Below are 21473 nucleotides of genomic sequence, written 5' to 3'. Positions count from 1 at the left end.
TCCTTTTTTACTGATCATTCTCTCCATCCTGATTTTTAAAGCACATGTTGAGCATTGACACATAAGATTGAGTGAGATAAGGGTTTCTTACTTACTGATGCTATTTTGCATATTTGAAAGCTAATGCGAGGTTGAAATGCAAGGTTTTATCTGTTGATGTGTCTGTGTGGGTGGACTGTGGTACTGACAAGGATTACAAGGCCAGGATCTCTGAGTGGCAGGCTGTCGCTGCCTGGCTATAGCAGCGGGCAGTAGCTTCTCTAGGCTGTGCAGCTCTGCCAGGAGCTTCTGCCAGGACCAGAGGGGACTTCATGTCCAGGTCAGCACTATGATACGAGGTGCATTAGGACTGCTGCCTTATTAATGTTAGCCCTCTGCCCAGCACTGCCCCAGGCACTGGGGATTGTCTAGATTCTGGTGAATTCTTCCACTCTACATGGACACCTGTAGGCAGCTCTGTAGTAATATATTGTGTTTGTGTTCTTACTCTTTTATTAGCACCCTAGCCCACTGGCGGCAGCGTTGAAATTGAGAACCTCTCTGAGAAGCAAGTCCTGTTTGAATATGGTTGACTAATGAGGAAAAATGATGCGTTAAGAAATGATGTGTTTGATCTAAATAAAGCTCAACAGCGCATGGCCCACTGTGGCCTGTGGCCGTAGTATCCATGAGTCCTCTCCGGAGAACTTCTGTGGACCACAGTCACGCGGAAGCAGCCAAGCAGCTGCAGCAAAATTATATTCTCTACAACTTTGTGTCAAGTTATTCATTGTATTGCATTTTAATGAAAATATTTTAAAAGCCTACTGATAACAATTTCACTTTAAAATGTGAGGCTTGTTTCTCAGTGAGAGAAGTCCCTGATGTTTCAAGTTCGGTGAAGTGTGTGGTGTCATTGCAGACCTTCAGGTTTGTCCCTGCAGACTCCTGTCCACTGCCACAATGACACCCTCAGAAATCTACACCTGTTCCCACCTGCTCTTTCTTCTTGTGGCTGCTTTCATTGCGGTCAGCTAAATGTTTCCTTGAAGACATCAGTGTATCATAGTGTATCGTAGTGAGGGAAAGGCCCCCAGATTCATGCTTGACTTTGTTCTCTACAGAACAAGAACAAGCCAGGCTACTTAGGACATCTCTAACGAGGTATTTGGAAGCTATACCACCAAGTGGACGGTAATGACCATTTGGCAAGAATATGACTTTGGCCAGTTCCACTACCCCAATCTTAGTGGAAAAGGCCTTATTGATTTGTGTCTACTCTTACTAGAGCCTCTAGCAACTCCACATATAGTGTTAAACTTACAATCGCTGCATCTCAGGTACTGTCAGGTTAAGGCCACTTCACAATCGTTGTGTAGTGTCCATCATCTTGCACTCTGCCTTGGGTCTCTCTAACCCACAATCCGGAAAGTGGAAGTTATCCTCTTAAATGTTATATGAGAAATCTGCAATTTTGTGCAGCAGAGGGCTGTGTGTGCAGCCCAGAACCCCAGGACCAAGCTTTTCATTTTGTTCTTTGCCTTTTTCTAGAGTCACATTGGTGTGACTTCTGAAAAACCGCCAGGAAATCTTTGGTTCACTGTGGCCCAGGAAGTTGTAGTGCAGGAAATACCAAGAAGGAGAGTCTAGAACTAGATTAGGAAGGAGGACATGGCCAGGCTGGAGAGGGGCTGGGCCTGCAGCTCTCCTGACCCAAGAGGATTTCCAGGAGGTTGGGCGAGCTGGAAAGGCTGCAGTTTATCTGGTTGTCCACCCCTGCCCCCTGTGATCTTAAGTTTTCAGATATCCATGCTCAGATATGAATCTCAAAGTCCTTTTAGTACCAAATGTAAGATTATTTTTAAGCTGCCCATGACCTCACTTGTGTTGCGGTGTGTCTCAGTGAGGATGTGCAGTGGAGGAAGGCCAGTCATGTTCCAGCATCGTAGTCTGTGGCGTCACCTTTTGCTGAGTGTGTGCTCAGATGCACCCAGCACAGTGTCCTTCCTGAAAAGTGAGGGATGAAAAGAAAAAAAAATCGCCCAAAAAGCTTGGTAACTCCTCATGGTGAGGCAGAAATGTAGTAAAAAACAAAGAAAAAGACAATTGGTGTTTGAGTCTTCATTTTGCAATTTGTACATTTGTGGTGTGGATTCACTTTTCTCTCTGAGATGTCTCACCGCTAAAATGGAGCTGGTAAACTGGCTCTATAGTTATTTTCAGCTTTGAAATAATGTTCCTGACGCTCACAGCCCTGCTACAGCACACTTGCTCACCAGAAAATGTTATCATCAGTTTTATTGTCTACACAATACATGGCATGTGTTGCAATTCATAAATTGAGGTTGATGCGACTATAATTCAGGTGATCTGCCTCTTTTATAGCCATTTATTTGAATTCTTGATTTTGTTTTCTTACAATAGTGTGCACTGATTGCCAGGCTACTAAGAATGGTTCAGTAGTAATTGGTAATGCGGTTTGGATTTTATTACTTTCCTCTACCAGCAAAACTTCTGTTTTTAGAAGCGATATTTATAGAAGGAACTGGTTATTAATCTATATTGTATTCAGCAGAATTATATTTTAATGGCTCTATTTGCTGAAAATCTTCCCTGAAGAGTTGGAGATAATAGAGACGCTGCTAAAAGTATCTTATGCCAGACGTTTTGCAATGCAAATGTTTTAATGAGGATAGAGATGTGACTGGATTTCCAATAGCGCTAAGCCATTGTTTTATTTTAATCAGTCACATGTACATTTGCTGTCAGTATGAAACATGCGTTTTGATCTAAAATAATTTTGCATGTTGGAGTAAATTCTTTGGGACACATAGTAATAATTATCTCTTGAGTCACAGTAAGATTTCTTGTTAATTCACCTGGTTCTCCCTCCATGTGACTTTTATGTTAATGACAGAAAACGAACAGAGTTTCTCATAGAATTACTCAGGGTCTAAGGTAAGGACAGAAGAATGAAGGCAAATGGGCTGGAGTTCATTGTGTCTCTTTTCAAATTCAGATCTGGGTCAAGGAACTTGGTGGTGCCTGACCCCAGACTGTTCTTGCAGAATATAGAAGGCTTTGAACTTGAGGTCACAGCTAGGCTGCTGGAGCCACTATGGTGTGACCTTCAGAGGCACAGCTGTCTTGGTGGGCGCCTTTGGTGGCCAGCTTGATCAGCTCTAGTGCAGGGCCAGCTGATGCCTTTTACCAAGTACTGTGCTCCTTGACCCAAAGAATTTATGCAGGCTGTGGCTAGCTACTGTGCTGGGCATCTTCTTTATGACAAATCTCCCTCAGGGACATTTCCTTGTATGTATTATGCTTCTATTAGAGTTACCCAGGAATGCAGAAACAAATGCCAGCAGCGTCTGATCCCTGTCAGTGGACACAGTTAAAGTCTTCCTGCCCAGAGCAGATGATACCTTACGTGTAACTGGTCTGGACCCCAAACTCCACTGGCCAGAATTCTGTATCCAAGTCTCAGATTCTCTGTGATAACCCACAGCTGTTTGTCAAAACCTATATTACGGCATTGCAAATATGGAAAAACTCTTTGACTCCTCAAGGACAGTGGAGTATTATGTGGCCTGGCTGGGGTTTGATTCTGTTTGTCTTGGAGCTGACCCTGGAATGCAGTGGACTCTGGTTTTCAATGAAGGCCTCATTATTCCTTTTAGTGATTAAGCATCTGCCCAAACATGTGGGTGCTAGGACAGCAGAGGGTGGCCAAGGTCTGCAGTCCAAGGCTGTGTCTCAGGTTTGGTGATGTTGTGATGGAATGCCACAAAGTGGGTAATATATAAACTATAGATGATCTTTCATGGTTCAGGCGGTGAGGAAGGCCAGTATCAGGATGCTGTCATCTGACGTTCCATCATACGTTGGAAATGAGAAGGGCAATGCCTCAGAGCTTCATGTTGACATAATTCAGAGGTTTCCAAATGTTCTTGTTCTGCGTCTTACTTGGTAAGAGCCCAGCAGTTTACCTGAACATAACTTTGAAAGTGTGGGAAAAGTAGGATGTTCATACACTTTCTGTTAAAATCTTCATTATGAAATCTTGCAGAGAAGCACAGCAAATACAGAACAGTGTAGAATGTCACGTGATCAGCAGCATCTGCTATCGATATCGACAGAACTTGAAGTTGCCATACTGGCATGGCATGCGTACTCAGAAATCTTTAATTTGTTATTTATGTTCCTTGGTAGAATTACTGTTGTCAAAGGTTTCAGGAGGGTTACTTAGATCAGTGAAGTAGAGAAATTAAAAGGGAAACCACAGACGTAAGTTTCAGATCTACTTTAAGCAGGTGGATGTGAGATACCTATTTAGGCAGCAGAAGAAAAGATACTGCCAACTTTTCTCCACAGTTCCACATGTGGGTGTAAGTTCCACTGTGCAGTGTTAATTTCATGTTGGTCAGTGTCCATGTGCTCATGTGCATCCAAGTTCCGCATACCCTGTGCTGTGAAAAGTGGCACTTTATCATTCTGTTGAGCCTGCACAGGTTACTCATGCTGACAGGTTACTCAAGGGACTGCTGTGACCCATATCTGGAAATTGTCAGCCTCTTGTGGGCACTTTCTTCTTTATCCAAAGACCCTGGAGAGATGCCAGTTTTTCTGCCTTCTCTCTAAGCCTGGCGGTAGAGCGATGTGGTCCCCTTCGTACTTTCTTTTCCAGACAGGAAGGCTCAAAGAGTCTTTCTGTGTGTATACACTTTTACCTGTCCCTGTCTCTTCTCCTGTGCTGAGGTCACCTTCGTGTGGCTTCTAGAACCAGTGGACTTCTAGTCTATCTGTCTTATTCCCTGGTATGGAGCCTCTGGTTAACACTGTTGTCTTCTGATAATGTGCTCTGATTGAGAATTCTTTTATCACTTCCGAAACTTAAGGTTCCCCTCCTCCTACCCTCTATGTTGGCCACAGTTTAAGTGTTACTTTATTTCATCTATTTTCAAGAGGTTTTAGCTGCGAAATAGCAGGGCATCCATTTAATCTGTTTTAATAAAAGTCCTGCATAGTGCAGTTTTCCATCAGTAAAGTCTTTATTTTATGGATGCCTACAATATTTGCATACAGAAGATAAGTCAGTATGTTAAAAAGATTATGATGTCTATAATATTTATGCTCTAATCTTTTAGTGTCCCAATTTAGCAAACATGATTGAGATTTGAGTTTCTGAACATTCCTGAACACTCTGGTGGATGGTCTGTGCTTAAAAATCAGTTTGTTCTTCTCTGTATTAGTTCGGTACATTTATGTTGTTTTCCCAGTGGGTTCTTCTAGCTTTCAAATGTCATGCCTTCATTGGACAGGCTAACTAATTGCATTTTTGAGAGAGAATGAAGATGCTCAGTGTTGTAGGGTGTCTTCCTGTGCTGTGCTGGTTCTACAGGCACAACTGTGCAGCTTCCAGCTCTCCATTGGCCTTAGCTGGACATGGTGAAGCTCACTCTTGTGTTACTGTCTTTGGGCATAGGGGTGGAGTGTTCTCCTGTATGCGTCCAGGCAGCCCTGTCCAGGGTCGCCAGGGCTGTGGAGTTGAGGTAGTGGTGGCTTGCCGTCCTGATCTCTCAGCGTCCTGCTCTGGCTCTGAGTCTGTAGGGACCTCCCCCTGGTGCTGATTGTGCCCTTTCTCTGCTTCACAGTCCATGTGATGGCCTCTTCCACTCGCAGCTTTGTCCGTTCCTCTTTGATGTGTTCTTTTGTTCTTTCATCTCTTCCTCCTGGAAAATTCCTGGCCTTTGAGCAGATGCTGTATCTTTCTGTTCATATGACAACATGGCTGCTGTGAGCGCACATGTGATTTGGGAGTCTTTGGCTCTTGCTGATCTAAAAACAATTGCTGCTTAGATCCAGGACCTGTTCGTCTGCTGGTTTGAATTTTGTGATTATTTTTGTAGTTCTTACTGAGCCCGCCTGTACAAAGGCTGCCGTCTACAGAAGCATAATTCCAGGTAGATGAGGTTGGACAACAACAGATTTGAGACTGATCTTTGGAGACACACACTCTCCTTCTATCCCCGGAAGCAGATGTGTGTGAAAATGAAGACAGCTGTTTCCACTTAAAGTTGGGCGCACTGAGAAGAAAGCAGAGGGAATTTTGTGAACCTGCGGAGAGAAAAACACATCAAAATAGTCGAGCAGCCAGGTGCAGTAGCCCACATGGCACTTCACAGCTCCGAGCAGAGCTCTTTCTAAAAAGGGTGACCCTGACATTTCTGCTCCTGTACCTGGTTTCAGGGTCGTCCACACATTCTTCTCTCACATTTTCTCCAACTTTTTCTAAGAATCTTGGGCTCCAGAGCTTAGTGGGTAAGGAAGAACACTCTGTTGGCCGGGATGTTCTCTGACGGCAGGACTGTCTCAAAGACAATGATTTGGTCTCTCTCTCTCTCTTCCTGTCTTGTTTTTCTTGAATCAAATAATAAATATTTGTTGAGTGTCTACTTGGTGCCTGATCTTTTTCAGTTTCTGCCACCTCACAGCACTATCATTTGTTATTTATACCTATTTTTTTACATGTTAAAAAGATTTATCTATTTTTATTGGAAAGGCTGATTTATACAGAGGAGAAACAGAGAAAGAAGGTCTTCTATTTGCTGGTTCATTCCCCATCTGGTTGCAGCAGCCAGAGTTGAGCTGATCTGAAGCCAGGAACCAGGAGCTTTTTCTGAGTCTCTCTCCTGGGTGCAGCATTCCAAAGCTTTGGGCCACCATCAGCTGCTTTTCCAGGTCACAGGCAGAGCGCTAAGTTGGAAGCAGAGCAGCCAGGATATGAACATGAACTGATGCCTGCATGGGATGGCAGTGCCACAGGGAGGAATGTTAAGTTATTGAGCCACCGTGCTGGCCATATTTATACCTCTTCTTCTTTTTTTTTAAGATTTATTTATTTATTGGAAATTCAGATATACAGAGAGGAGGAGAAACAGAGAGGAAGATCTTCCGTCCGATGATTCACTCCCCAAGTAAGCGCAATGGCCGATGCTGTGCTGATCCAGAGCCAGGAACCAAGAACTTCTTCCATGTCTTGCACGCGGGTGCAGGGTCCCAAGGCTTTGGGCTGTCCTTGACTGCTTTCCCAGGCCACAGGCAGGGAGCTGGATGGGAAGTGGAGCTGCCAGGATTAGAACTGGTGCCCATATGGGATCCTGGTGTGTTCAAGGTGAGAACTTTAGCTGCTAGGCCATAATATTGAACCCTATACCTCTTCTTAAAATTAGAGGAATTTAAGGATTCACATTAGGGGTCCACTAATTTTGGGGTCTCTCTCAAGAGTGAAAGATTCTTCAGAGTGCTCATCTGACTAAAGCACCTGTTTGGTTTTCTATAGCTAGTGTGATGTCTAAATGCTTCAGAAGAATCCAGAGCCTTGCTGTCTTTTGGTTCCTACTGAGTCCTCGCTGTTGTGGATCTGACTTTGTGTCCTACCGTGTTGGGGAAGGGTTTCTGTGGTGTCCCTGTGGGGCTTCCATCCAGGAGGAGAGGCAGGATGGGACCTTGCAACTACTTGTCGCCAAAGGCAAGTTCATGGCCTCATTTTTGCAGCAGCCTCAGGGCTCACTCAAGGAAGGGCACCCTGAGTGCGGTTGGCACTCAGGGCAGTGGCACTATCTGGGTCATGTGTTGGTGACACAGATTGTAGAGGGCAGAGATACAGCCTAGGATGGTTGGCGAGCAGAGGGAGTGGGTAGGACAAAAAAAATACTATTTTAAAAAATTTTCCTGGTGGGTAGTGTCATCTGTAAAGGCTTAGTTATAACCTTCACATGTGTGGACAGTTTTAGGGCAGTTTTGTTTTTAAAGAATATTTATTGATTTGTATGAAAGGTGGTGTCAGGGAGGGAGCAGGAGAGAGAGAGAAAGAGAGAGACAGAGAGAGAGAGACAGGCTATCTTCCATCTGTTGGCTCACTTCCCAAATGACTGCAATGACCAGGGCTGTGTGAAGCTAAAGCTAGGAGCCAAGATCTTCACCCATATCTCCCACGAGTAGCAGGGGTCCAAGCAGTTGGCCAATGTGCCTCTGTTTTTTGAGGCATGTTAGCAGGAAGCTGGATTAGAAATAGAATAGCTAGTGGGTGGAATCCCTGTCTTTCCTTTTCTCTTTCTCTGTAACTTTTTAAATAAAGAGATGCATTAAAAAGTAACCTCTATTTTAAGGAATAAAATTCTAAGCTTTGTAAGAAAATTCCTATGGTCAGAGTAACACAAAGTCAGAATTCTTACTTTTTTGGCACTGTTTTACACAGTTACACAACTGATTGTATCAGTAGGAGAAGACAGAATTATGGTTAAATATGCCCTTATAGGTAAAGATTGTCTTGTGCTTCCTGGTGGATCGGTAGAAACCCATGTGTATATAGGTATTTTTAAAGATTTATCTTAGATTATTTGGGGACTAGAGAGTGAGAGAAAGGAGGGAAGAGGGCAAGATGGGATGAAGAGAAAGAAAGATCTTGAAGTCCCTGGCTTACTCCCCAGATGTCTGCAACAGCCAGAACTGGGCTGGTGTGAAGCTGGGAGCCAGGAGCTTCTTCCAGATTTCCCTCAGGTGCATGGGCTGCCAAAGGACTTGGGTTATCCTCTGCTGCTTTCCCAGGTACATTAGCAGGGAGCTGGATCGGGAGCGGAGTAGCTGGGGCTTGAACTAACGGCAGCCTATGGAATGCTGGTACTACAAGTGGTGGCTTAACACACCGGGCCACAGCTCTGGCTCTCATAGTAGGTATTTTTAAGACAACTTAAAAAAAATTTATAAAATACACCATATACACACAGAAAAGTTTGCATTTTTTATAGTTCCTAATGCAACTGAGCAATTTTTCTTGTATTTATTTGCCATTGGGCTGTAACTTCGAGTGAAGAGATGTGTTCAAATCTCGTCTCCCTGTAGGGTCCCCACTTGCCTTTAAAAAGGTGAAGATTTTGGTGTTTAGGAGATGAGTCTTGTGTGGGTCACATGTGTTACAGACATTTTCACCTATTCCGTGGCTTGCTTTCAACTCTCTTACTGGAATGTTTGAATGAAAAGAAGTTCGTAATTTTGCTGTCATCCAATTGTTCTTAGTTTTTCTTATGGTTAGTATTCTCTGTGTCCTGTTCATGAGATAAATAATATCACGATGATATTCTCTTCATTTCTCTTTTAGAAGCTTGGTATTTTTGTGCTTCATATTTATGTTTACAATCCAGTTGGGATTTGTGTTTGTGTATTGTATGTGGGAGAGAAATGTCTTCATCCCCCACCGGCTGTGTTACAGTTACTGCCGTGTTGAATTGTCTGTCTTGCTGCTGTGTTCCGGAAGCCAGGAAGCCCTCTGTGACCACTGCTGTTTCTTGTCTCTGTTCGATAGGCCAGTTTGTTTATCCTTCTACCAGTAGTTCACTGTCTTAATTATGGTAGCTTTAGAATTCTCGATATTTTATGAGCAAGCCATCCCACCTTGTTATTCAGGAGTGGTCAATGTTGGATCATTTTATACAAGAAAGTAAACATTTCTGTTGTGATTTTTGGTTGCTGTTGCAGTGACACTCTCAATCACCTTGGGGAAGATTAGAGTCTGCAATATTGCATTTTCTAATTCATGACGAGCACCTCTTTCCATTTATGTATCTTTAATTTCTGTCAATGTTATTGTACCTTTTACAGTTCTCTTTGTAGAGGCCATGCACGTCTTTCATTTGGTTTTGTTTTAGGTATTTGATTTTTTTGATAGATAGTTAACATTTTTTTTTGTTGCTGATACATGAAGATGCAAACAAAATTTTTGCCCCACCTCCAGCAAACTTGCTGAAGTTTTTGCACTAATAATTTGCTTTTATGTATAGTTCTATGGTCTGTAAGCTGTGACAGCTTGTTTTCGATTGATTTCGTGTTGTTTTTGTTTGGCCTCACTTCACTGAGTGGAAACAACAATTTCAAATGTTCTGTGTGTTCTATTTCAGAGAAAACTTTCATCCTGTCACTCATCAGTATGGTGTTTGCCTAAGGTTTTTTGTCAAGAGTCTTTATCAGATACAAGGAGCTTCCTTCTAGTCCTTGTTTGCTAGAAGTCCTCAGTGCTGGTGGATGTTGAATTTAATCAAATGTGCTTTTTGTAAGGGTTGAGATGATTGCATGGTCTTCTCTGGAAGTTAAATTCCCAATTTGCTCACAGATCTGTTTTTTTAAATTGTTTTATTTTGTCTGAATGAGCAAGGAGACAAAAGCTGACATATTTCCTGTATTCATTACATTGTTGTTTTGTGAAAAGGAAATGTGTAAGGATGTGTCTGATGAGAGGCAAAGCAAGAATGTTGTGTACCAGGATTGTTCTGCAGGTTTCTCATTCAAAAGACAGATCTTTGAGTGACTAACAGAAAAAAAGAAAACAAAATGCCTCATTTGAGGATGGAGTGCTTATGACGATAAATGGAGTGTTATTGCTGAGGATATGTTAAATTTGGAAATCAAGGGACCAGAGATTTACCAGATCTTTCTTTCTCTTTTAAAATTTATTTACTTTTTTTTTTAATTATTGGAAAGGCAGATTTACAGAGAGAGGGAGAGACAGAAAGACAAAGATCTTCCATCTACTGGTTTCACTGTCAGGTGGCCTCAGCAACCTGAGCTGGGCCGATCTGAAGCCAGCAGCCAGGAGCTTCTTCTGGGTATCCCATGTGGGTACAGGGGTCCAAGCACTTGGGCCATCCTTCACTGCTTTCCCAGGCCATAGGCAGTGAGCTGGACCATAGGTGGAGCAACCATAACGTGACACAACATTCGTATAGGACTCCAGTGCTGCTGGTGGCTCTAGCTAATGAGCCTGCTTTCCCAGGAGCTGGATAGAAAGTGAGATAGCAGAGACTTAAACAAGTTATTGGATGTGTAATGCTAGTATAGCACACAGTGGCTTAACCTGCTACATATTAGTTCTGCCCACAGCCTGGGTTTTCAGGATAAATTCGTTCATTCTGGATCCATCTGCCACTGAGCAACGCTTAAGACTCATCTGTACGAGTGTTGACTATGTTTATTCACCAAACTAAAGCCAGCATTCTGTGATCTCAAGGTATTTTTCAGATGGAGAATGTTTTAAAGAAACACGACAAAGAAGTAGGGGAACAAGTAGATATGTAGCAGTTTACTTTTTAAAATGGATTTGTTTTATTTCACAGGTTGGAATTCTGTGTGTCATTTTTTCCCACAGCCTTCTTAGAAATGTGAAAGCAATCCACATGTGAAAGCCAGGACAGGCTGATGCCAGGAAGTTTTCTCAGAATCAAGGGGAAAAACTGACTTCCCAGATAAGTCTTGGGACAACATTTTCACTCTGTCTAGTCCCTAATGCAGAAAGAAAGAGTTAGCAAGACATAGGAGTGTACATTTCGGACGGGTATGTAGTTATAAATTCAGGAAAATGAATGAGCATTTGTGTTTGGGAAAGAAGTTCTTGGGATGTGTTTCTTGGCTGCATCTACTGCTGGCAGAAGAACCACAGTGGTTTTGTTTTCCATATCTTTACTCCAGGGTGGGTAAGCAGTTGGTGTTGGAATGCAGTTGAGCTTTTTATTGAAGAAAGTAGAGAAATTTCTTTTTAAGACCAAAAATACTGTGACAGTTGGACCTCAACATTGTTCATTTTATTTTTCAGCATGAAAGTAACATTTCAAAACAGTGTGATTCCTATTTTGAACACAGAGGCACCATATTAAGCAAAAAAAGACGTTAGAGCTCTCCAATTCAATTCTTGCCTGAGAGAGAGAGAGAGAGAGAGAGAGAGAGAGAGAGAGAGAGAGAGAGAAAGCGAGCCCATATCTGCTGTTTTATTCCCCAATGCTCGTAATAGTTGGGATCCAGCCAGGTTGGAGCCCAGTCAGGAACTTGTTCTGGGTCTCCTGTATGGATGGCGGGCTCCCACTACTTGAGCTAACAATAAGTTGGAATTGGAAGTAGAGCCAGGGTTTTAACCCAGATGTTCGTAAATGGGATGTGGGGATCTCAAGCAATAAACCAGCACCTGTCAGCCCTTACCTGTCATTTCTCCCTTTTAAAAGTTGAGGATGCTGGGCCCGGCGCGGTGGCGCAAGTGGTTAAAGGTCCTCGCCTTGCACGCCCGGGATCCCATATGGGCGCCGGTTCTAATCCCGGCAGCCCTGCTTCCCTTCCAGCTCCCTGCCTGTGGCCTGGGAAAGCAGTCAAGGACGGCCCAAAGCTTTGGGACCCTGCACCCGCGTGGGAGACCCGGAGGAGGCTCCTGGCTTCGGATCGGCATAGTATCGGCCAAAGCCCAAAGCTTTGGGACCCTGCACCCGCGTGGGAGACCCGGAGGAGGCTCCTGGCTTCGGATCGGCATAGTATCGGCCCGTTGCGCTCACTTGGGGAGTGAATCATCGGACGGAAGATCTTCCTCTCTGTCTCTCCTCTCTGTATATCTGCCTTTCCAATGAAAAAATAATAAAAATAAATCTTTAAAAGTTGAGGATGCTGAGACCTGGTGTTTTGCGTTTAAAATAAAACAAAATGGCATGATCCTGTGCCAAGTGTTCTGCATGTTGCATAGTTATTGCTTTTCTCTTTCTGTTGAGGATTTTTTTTTGATTTCTAGAACTTCTCTTTATGATAAGGGGTTCAGTTAGCCCGTGGCAGTGTGTTGTACCAGCCCCCTTTCCTTCTGCCTTTTATTGGTGGAATCAAATGGATTTTTAAAAGATTCTGTTGAAGTGAAGCGCATTACGCATTTGGTCCTGTAAGGCAGTGGTCTTCCCCTAGGGAAGGCTGGAGCCATCTTTGGTTGTTACTCACGGAGGGTGAGCTCTCCTGGCATCTGGGAGGCGGAGGGGAGGACACTGCCAACATCCTGTGGTGTGCTCAGGGCAGTGCCCCTGGCAAAGCCGTGAGCAGCCTGCTGTGCCAGTAGTGCTGAGGCCGGGAAACACTGCGTGGGGAGTTTTGTCCTTTGTTTCTTGCTTAGTAAGGCATTCCCTTTTATCATATTCATATTTACATCCAGTTCTTCACTGATGCTGCTGTGCAGACACACCACCAGCATGGCCGTTTGTTCTCCTTATTTCCTATTGCCACAAAACCCTCTCCATTATTTCCTGTCTGAGGTGCTGTCTTACTCCTTGGTGCCCTGTAAGTGCCACAGATCTCTTGAGTCTCCTTCGTGACCAGCGTGGTGCTGGCTAATGCCGCATGCTCCGCTAGTGTTATACATTCTCTCCAAGCCTCTAGTGGGCTGGGTTTCCTGGAACCCCCTTCCTATTTCTTGAGGACTCCTTCATCCCTCTGAGCATGGATGTAGATATGAGTGGATGCTAGTCTGTCTACTTGGTTCTTCTCTGGACTTTTTTTTTTTTGCACTAAGCTATTGTCATGTCATCTTTGTTTTTGTCTTTTCTTTATTGTTGTTATTATCATATTATTGTCATTTTATGATATTGCTCCATAGGCCCTGGGATTTCCCCTACCTCCTCTCCTAAACCCCCCACCCTCCCACTGAGTCCTCCCATATCATTGCGACAACATAGTTCCTCATATACAGTCATAAGTCAATCATTACAGGCATGGACAATGGCAGAGTTCAGTATCCCATTGTCAAGACACATCCGACAATTTCACTGGGAGTCCATGCTGGATCCAGAAGTAGAGATGCACACTGCACTGTGTCCTCATCTGGACATGGCAGTCTCCATTACACAGTCAATGTATGTCTCCTCAAGTGAAAAGCCACAAAGCACAACCAACAACAGGAAGAGAAAAAGAAATTTACAGTGCCAAGAAGTTAAACAACATGCCACTGGATACAGGTATTATGCATCACCTTAAATGAAAAGCCACAAAACAAAATCAACAATGGGAAGAGAAAATAGAAACTTACAATGCCAAGGAGTTAAATCACATGCTGCTGAATGACTAATGTGTTTTGAAGAAATGAAAAAGGAAATCAAGAACCTTCTTGAAGCAAATGATGCTACTGTATGATCTGAATCATTAAAGAATTTAATGAGAAAAAACATGTTTTGAAGAAATGAAGCTAGAAACATTAAAATCCATGATACAGTTTCTGCTAATGTTTGTTGATGAGATGTATCTCCTATAGGCAACAAATAGATGGGTTTTTTAAATCCAGTCTACTTATGTATGGCATTTGATTGATTAGTTTAAGCCATTTACATTCAAGGTTAATATAAATAGGTGGTATTTGGGCCTGTCATTTTAGCAAAGGATTGTTCATTGATTTAGACTCCTGTTGTCATTTTACTGGGATGTTCTTCCATTTGCCTTTGGTTTTGGTGGGTGCTATTCCTCTTCTCTGTCAAGAGAACATCTTTAAGTATCATTTGTAGGTCAGGTTTTGAAGAGGCATATTCTTTGAGCTTTTCTTTACTATGGAAGAATTTTATTTCATTTTCAAAGACAAAGAAAAATTTTGCTGGGTACATTATCCTGGGCTGACAATTTTTTGCTTTAAGAATCTGGAATATGTCGCTCCATTCTCTTCTGGCCTGTAGAGTTTCCTGTGAGAGATCAGCTGTGATTTTAGTTGGTATTCCTTTATATGTCAACTGATTTTTTTCATGTGCACGTTTAAGGATCTTTTCCTTATGTTGAATTGAAGAGAGCTTGATCATCACGTGTTGTGGTGAGGATTGCTTTTGGTCAATCCTGTTGGGAATTCTGTGCCCCTGCTGGATGTTGTTTTCCAATTCTTTCTCAAGATTAGAGAAGTTTTCCCTTATTATTTCATGAAATACGTTTTTGAACCCAGCTTCTCTTTCTGCACCTTCTGGGACACCTTTTAATAGTGTCTCATAATTCTTGAATATTTTTTTGAGCTTGATCCAGCTCTGCTTCCAGCTTTTTATTTGTTTTCCCCTGGTGACAGGAAATATCTTCCAATTCTGAGATTCTTTTTTCTACTTGCTTCATTCTATTTTGGAGACTCTCCACTGTACTTTTAATTTGCTCCACTGTATTCTTCATTTCTGATATATCAGCTTTCAGTTGATTCATTTCCTGTGTGCCATTCCTTAGATTCCTTGAACTCCTATATTATGTGCTTCTCGTTGTTGATAAGAAGCTTTATAACAAGTGTTTTGAGTTCTGTATTCCCCATTTTCTTGATGTCTTCCTCAGTTAACACAGAGGTTGGCAAAGACTTTTGCTCCTTTGCAGGGGAGTCTTCAGTAATATTCATTGTGCCTTTGTCTCTTGCTCTTGGTCATTGTACTTCTGGTTATCAAAGTCTTCTCCTTGGGGCAGTTTTCCAAGCTGTGTTATCCACAGTCTACAGTGTAATTTTACTTAATGTGGTTGATACATGGTTCTGTGTTTGCAGTCAGTTTTGCCACTTTCTCCAGCAAGATTCAGTCTGGGCTCTTATGTTAGACTTCCACCGTAGTCTGTGTAGCCTAGCTCCTGGTTCAACACTCCACCTCCTGTGATCCCATGCTATTGTTGTAATGTTGTCTGTACTGCTGGTCTCTCTCTCAATGTTTTGAACATAGCATCCGTGGAGGCTGGGTGAGGACCACTAGAATTCTGAGTCATCAGGGCAAAAATACCACCTATTCATATTAATCCAGAATGTAAATGGCTTAAACTCATCAAGCCAATGGCATAAATTAGTAACTGGATTAAAATACAAAACACATCTATCTATCTGTTGCCTACAGGAGACATATCAAACCAACAAAGATCAACAGAAAGTATATCTCATGGATTTTGATGGTTTTGTTTTTATTTTCATTCGTTCAAGGCAGTTTTTTTTCTTTCTTATTAATTTCTTCACTGGCTCATAAGTCATAGCATGTCTTCAAGAAGGTCCTTGATATTCTTCATTGTTTCATTTACATATTAGTCACTCAGTAGCATGTTATTTAATTTCATTATACTGTAAATTTCTGGGTTTTTTTTTCCTGTTGTCGATTTTGTGTTGTGGCTTTTCACTTAAGGAGATGTATAGTAACTGTGTAATGGAGACTGTCATATCCAGATGTGAGGATACAATGCAGTATGCATGTCTACTTTCACATCAAAGATGGATTCCCAATGAAATTGTTAACTATACCTTGACAATAGGATGCTGGATTCTCTACCATTGTCCATGCCTGCAATGATGGATTTATGGCTGTTTATGAGGAATTATGCCACTGTATTAATAAGGGGGAAATCAGTGCTGTGAGGGTGGGGGGAGGATTCTTGGGGAGGGAGAAAGGGAAATCCCCAAACCTAAGGAACTGAATAATAATAATAATAATAACAGTAATAATAATAATAGATTTCTAGTATCATCATCATCATCACCATCATAGAATTATAAGCATCAAGCTGGAAGAGGCCTCACCATGTTTGCTGTAGCCCCTCACTAAATACGAGAGGAGTATGTGCCCAGAGCAGCTAGATGCTATCTTTCAAGTCTCTCACCCACCTCTTCAGAGCAGGCAATGGCCAGTGCTCAGCTGGCTGCATTTTCCATTAGGAAACTCTCAGGCCCACCTCTTCTCACTAGAGTTGCTGCCTTGGTTTTGTTGAAAGCTGACACTATTCTCAGAGACAAGTTCTAAGACCTGTTCAAAATCTGCCTGTGTCACACAGTCACTTGTCGGATGCTTTCTCTCTCCATTGCACTTTCAAGCTAGTTGGATATAGAAGGGACCTTGAACTCCATGCGACAGTGATCTTACGGCCATTGACAGGCGTGGAGTAGGCTGTGTCTTTGACTTTTGAACTGCACGTTCAAGTGAACAAGTCTGACTTTTCCATTGACTGCAACCTCTTTAAGGGCCAAGGCTGGGTTTTTTTTCTCACCTTCCAGACCCCTCTTCTGGACACCTTATGTGGGTTCTCACAGGGGATTGGTGAGTGTCACAAGAATGACTCAGTTACCGTATTAGGTTTTGGGTAAAAGTGCAGAGGTTTGCAAGGGACAGGAACAAAGCTTGAAATCTAACTCTCGTGGAAGGGGCCCTGGGGACGGGGAGGTGTGTGTGTCTTTGAGGCCCAACCATTGTGCAGATAAGGTCTGAGGCAGCCCCGTCAGCTAGGACTCACAGTTTCTTGGGACTCTGTAAATGAGCCTGTTTTATATCTTCTGCAGGCTTTTTCTTTGATCCCTCATCCTTCATTGTTGTGCTGCTATAGGCACTGACAAAAACGTGAATAGTAGGTGATTGTGGGAAGGCTGATGTGTCACAAGGTGACTACGTCTAATTATGGTCTCAGGGCCGGTAGGCACCTTTACTCAAGTCCTGCCTCCCACGTCTCTATGGGCCAAGCCCTCATACCTGCTCTGGGTTACGGCATTAGTAAAAATGATGAACACATCTGAAACAAAATGGAAAAAGAACAGTTTTAGGTTAGGTCTGCTGCATGGAAAACATTTGGCTTTAGTAGATGCAGCAAACATATAACATTTAATGTTTGATAAATGAGCCAGTTGGTGAAGTGTATACAGAAAATCATTAACCCATGGGCTTCCTCTTTCTCTTTATTGCAGTTGATATTACAAAGGTTGATCATTTCTATCATCATTGGAAACTAGAAATTATAGCTGTGAAAATCTCACCCATTAAATATTGAGTAGCTCAAAGTCAGGGCTATTAATTATGACCTTTTGCTTTGTTATGCATTTGGGCACTTTGGTTATTACCTGCTTGTAGGTCCAGTTGAATGGGATTCAAAGCACTCGTGACCTCTTCAATAGGAATTTTCCCTTAGGAGAGAAAATACAAACGTAAATTAAAAAAAAACACTATAAATGATTGTGCAGATTAATGTTCAGTAAGTCTGCGGGATGACAGGCTCTTGCTTAAAAGTTAGTTGTTGCATTTTATGATGCAGGTAGAGCAAGTGTCAGCACAGGAGTGATGGCTGCCAGCTCGTGAGAGAGCTAATCAATAGGCCAAGGAGTGTCATGAGGATAAGACCAGTGTCCCTGCACGGCACTGAACTTGTGCTGTCGCCTCCCAGTGTGTTTATGTCTGGGAGTGTGCTGCATCACTCCTTCGCTAATCTATACTACCGACAGTTGAATTTTTAGCTTCATCCTCTTTTGCTTCCTGAGGATGCTGAGCGACAGGGCTTTCCTAGTCAGTCATCCTTCATGGTGCGCATGTGCTGGCTGTGCCCTTGTCGTCCCTAAGGCCCAGAGAGCCGCCCTCATGATACCTGATGGGTCTCACCAGTATCCTCAACTCTTGAGTCCTTTACCTGTGGTTGACTGACTCCTTCAGACAGCAAAGTGGGCATTGCTGTGGGGACCTGCCCCTGGCCACCCAGCTTTCTGTTCCTCTCATGCTGCTCTGGGGTCGCTGGCTTCCTTGTGGCTCACAGAGGGCACAGTGTCTCTAAGATCAGAGACGGGCCCATGGTCCACTGTGCTATGAGCCAGCTTGTCCTCCAGTGAGCCTGTCATGATCAAGGCAAAGCCTGCCAGCTCTACTGGTTCTGTTCCACCTCTGCTTTTAGAGCAGATTCAGTTACTTTTCATGAGCCTCAAAGCACAAGAGTGAAGACACCCAAGGTTCTTCCTTGCCACATGCTCTCGGGACTTGGGTTGGGACCGTGGGGAATTCTACGTGCACTTCACGAAGCATTGCACTCTGGTGGCTACATGTCATGCCATCACTCAGCACTCATTCATCTATGGGGCAATTGTTGATGTACCAGCAGTCGTGGGCCAGCGCCGTTCAAGAACTGGGGACACCTCAGCAAAACAGAAAAAACAAACCTGACCTCATGAGGTTCTAATGAGGGGGGATGGAAAGTAAATAATGGCAAGTGGACAGTTACAGTATGTTGGAAGATGACAGTTGTCTTCAAAAAGTCAAGGAGCTCATGAGGACTCAGCAAGGCCACCTGCTGCGGACTTTGCACTGTTTCGCAGGGAACTTGGTGATGCCTTCAGCAGAGGAGGCCCAAAGGACGCTTAGGATCAGCCTTGAGATCTGAAGGCATCCCGGCAGAGGGGACAGCCAGTGCCAGGACCCTGAGGTGGAAGGTCTGGAGGCCTGGTAGGTTGTGGGAACCAAGTGGGAGACAGTGCACTTGAGTAATCGGATTAGCGTTTCTAAGATTTCTTGGAAGGTTGGAGGAATCAATGTTCTTACTGTACTAGGAACTAAGGTACAATGTTTAATGTAATGGTGGGCACACGATAGGCACTCAGTGACTGGCAGATGGTACTGGTTGTTCTTACTGCTGGCACTGGCTTCCTGCTGGGGTTGAGTGCATCAGTTTTCACTGTAGACCTTTGACTCCCGGTCATGGCCTGGCTTCGTCAGTGTGCACTGAGGGTTATCGCTTTCCTTTCTCTGGTCTGAAAGCGTGTTCGAAGCGATGGACTTGGTCCACTTTTAATCTCTACCGATTTGCTGGGTGCATATAGAACTAACTATAAGCTTTGCCTCTCCTCCTTTGCAGGATGTTTCTGGCATCACGATGGTTTGATAACAATGTTTTGGTGCTGAGATGTGGCAAGAGCATGTGGCTGAAGGACTGGCTTTCCTTTGTAGTGGCCACCATGGGTCACTCAGTGCCTCTGCCCTTCGGTTTTCCACCTGGGATTTGGGCTGTTGTGGGGACGAATGAGCTACTCCCTGGCTGGGTTCTTCAACCCCTGCGAGTGACCATCTCAGGAGAGCAATCGTTGCGTGCTGGTGGACCGGGGTCTGTGTGTTTTGAAGGACTTCTCTATTGTGCTGGGTCTTAAGCTGCACTACACACCTCTTCTGAGGGTCTGACCGGACTCAGCAAGGGGGCTGTGATGAGGCAGCCATAGCCAGGAGGCTTCTTGTGTCACCAGGCAGGTGGTTTTTACCTGGTAATGCTGTCCTCTGAGCTGCCTTCAGTGGAGGTTTGGCTTTCCAGAATGAAATTTTGCACGAATGCTTTGTGATTTCAATGTAGTTTTGCTGTTTTAATGCATATATTGAACTCATTTGTGGTGACGTAAATCTTGGATATTTTGAAAGTTTATTTCACAAATGCAACTTTAAATGCCTCCTTTGTTCTAGCTAATTAAATTCTTTCTTCTTGTCAGACAGCTCTAAAGGTGACACCCATTCCACAGGGCCTTCCTAAAATAGCCCAGAGGTGAGGTCATTGTGTGACTGCAGGCGGTTCATAGCTCTCCTCAGCACGTGCTCTTCCCAACTACCAGTCAGTCTGTGCGTTTGCATCTCTTTCCACAAATGCTTTTTGGAGTCCCACCCTGCACCACGTGTTCCTCCATGTGCTGAGGATGGAGTCCTTGTGGCAGCTGAACCCCTTGCATTCAGGGAGGTTCAGTTTTTGGTGGAAGAAAAATAAAATGGCCTCATTTGGATCATTCACCACATTGTGAGGGAAGACTTCTCTGACAGGGTGACTCATTAGAGAATGAATGAGATGAGATGTGGAGAGCAGGCAGATTCTCCCAGTTGAAGCATTGTGCTCAGTGGGCCCAGCAGGTGCAAGGGCCCTGAGGTGGGAGGGAAGGAATGAGGCAAAATCCAGCAGCAGAAAGTGAGGGTGCAAGGAGACGACCTCAGGGGGCAAGAGCGGGGGCCGGTCAGCGAGAGCTTCATCTGCCGTGGACAGAGGCTGTTTCACCTTGAGTTGACGTATTATGAAGTTTACATGATTCAAAGTTCGAATATCCTCTGCTAATCTATTGGCTCTCCTGTGAGCTTCTGTGAAGGAACTGCTGAATGAAAGCATAGAATGAATATGGCATTTTTGGCGCACCATTGGATTCAATCCAAAACCTCTTATTCCCTGAAGGAGTTTATTGGAAATGGTTTGATAAGGGTGATTGGCAGAATAGGTAATCATTTCTCCATGTAGGATTCTTGATTTGTGTGCTTAGGTGTGTGACTGTTTTAACCAAATCCGAGCATCCTGTTTTCTGTGTCCTTAGTTCCCGGCTGAATTCTGTTTTGTGAGCAGTCCAGTGAAGCCAGGGACACAGCAGCCAGAGAACTAATTTTCTTTTATCACAGAAACAAATTGTAATTGAATAAGCACTGGGAACATACCCGGGCCCTTGCTGTCTGGGGAAGAGCAGGTGATCTTTCCCGTTGTTTTGTGTCTCCGGGTGCCAACAGATGGCCACTCAGAGGTCAGCAGTGAAGGACTTCCTCCGCCCAAGAACACAGTGAAAAGGACGTGCCACCCACGTTTATCTCCCATCTCCATGGGGTCCCATTCCTCTGAAATCACCCTCACCGATAATGAGACCACTGTTTCATGGAGTTCTGCTGAGGTCTCCTCCCACATCCTGTCCTGGCACTTGCCAGCGATGCAGACAGACCATTCTAGAAGCCTTTAATTCAGTAGCATCACTCAATAAAAGATCCCTGATTAGGGGAGACTGGACAACTCTTGGAAGTGGTGACACCGTGCACACATCACATGGCTCTTCCTGCAAAAGGAGACCCTGCAGAAGCCCAGGATGGCAAAGATGTTTCTTGGTCCACAGCTAAAACATCCAAGAGGGTGTCTTCCTTGCAAACCTA

At 43.8% G+C, this 21473-nt stretch overlaps 1 protein-coding gene across 1 annotated transcript in view; it reads left to right on the top strand.

Annotated features, from left to right (window-relative positions):
* Positions 1-21473, top strand: part of DNER (delta/notch like EGF repeat containing) — a 287788-nt gene that overhangs the window by 85570 nt on the left and 180745 nt on the right. The gene's annotated exons all lie outside the window — the stretch shown is intronic.

Source organism: Ochotona curzoniae, unplaced genomic scaffold, assembly GCF_017591425.1.
Source record: "Ochotona curzoniae isolate NIBS_2020 unplaced genomic scaffold, NIBS_Ocur_1.0 contig_3643, whole genome shotgun sequence".
NCBI classification, from domain to species: domain Eukaryota; kingdom Metazoa; phylum Chordata; class Mammalia; order Lagomorpha; family Ochotonidae; genus Ochotona; species Ochotona curzoniae.
This window is presented reverse-complemented; position numbering and strand designations above follow the sequence as displayed.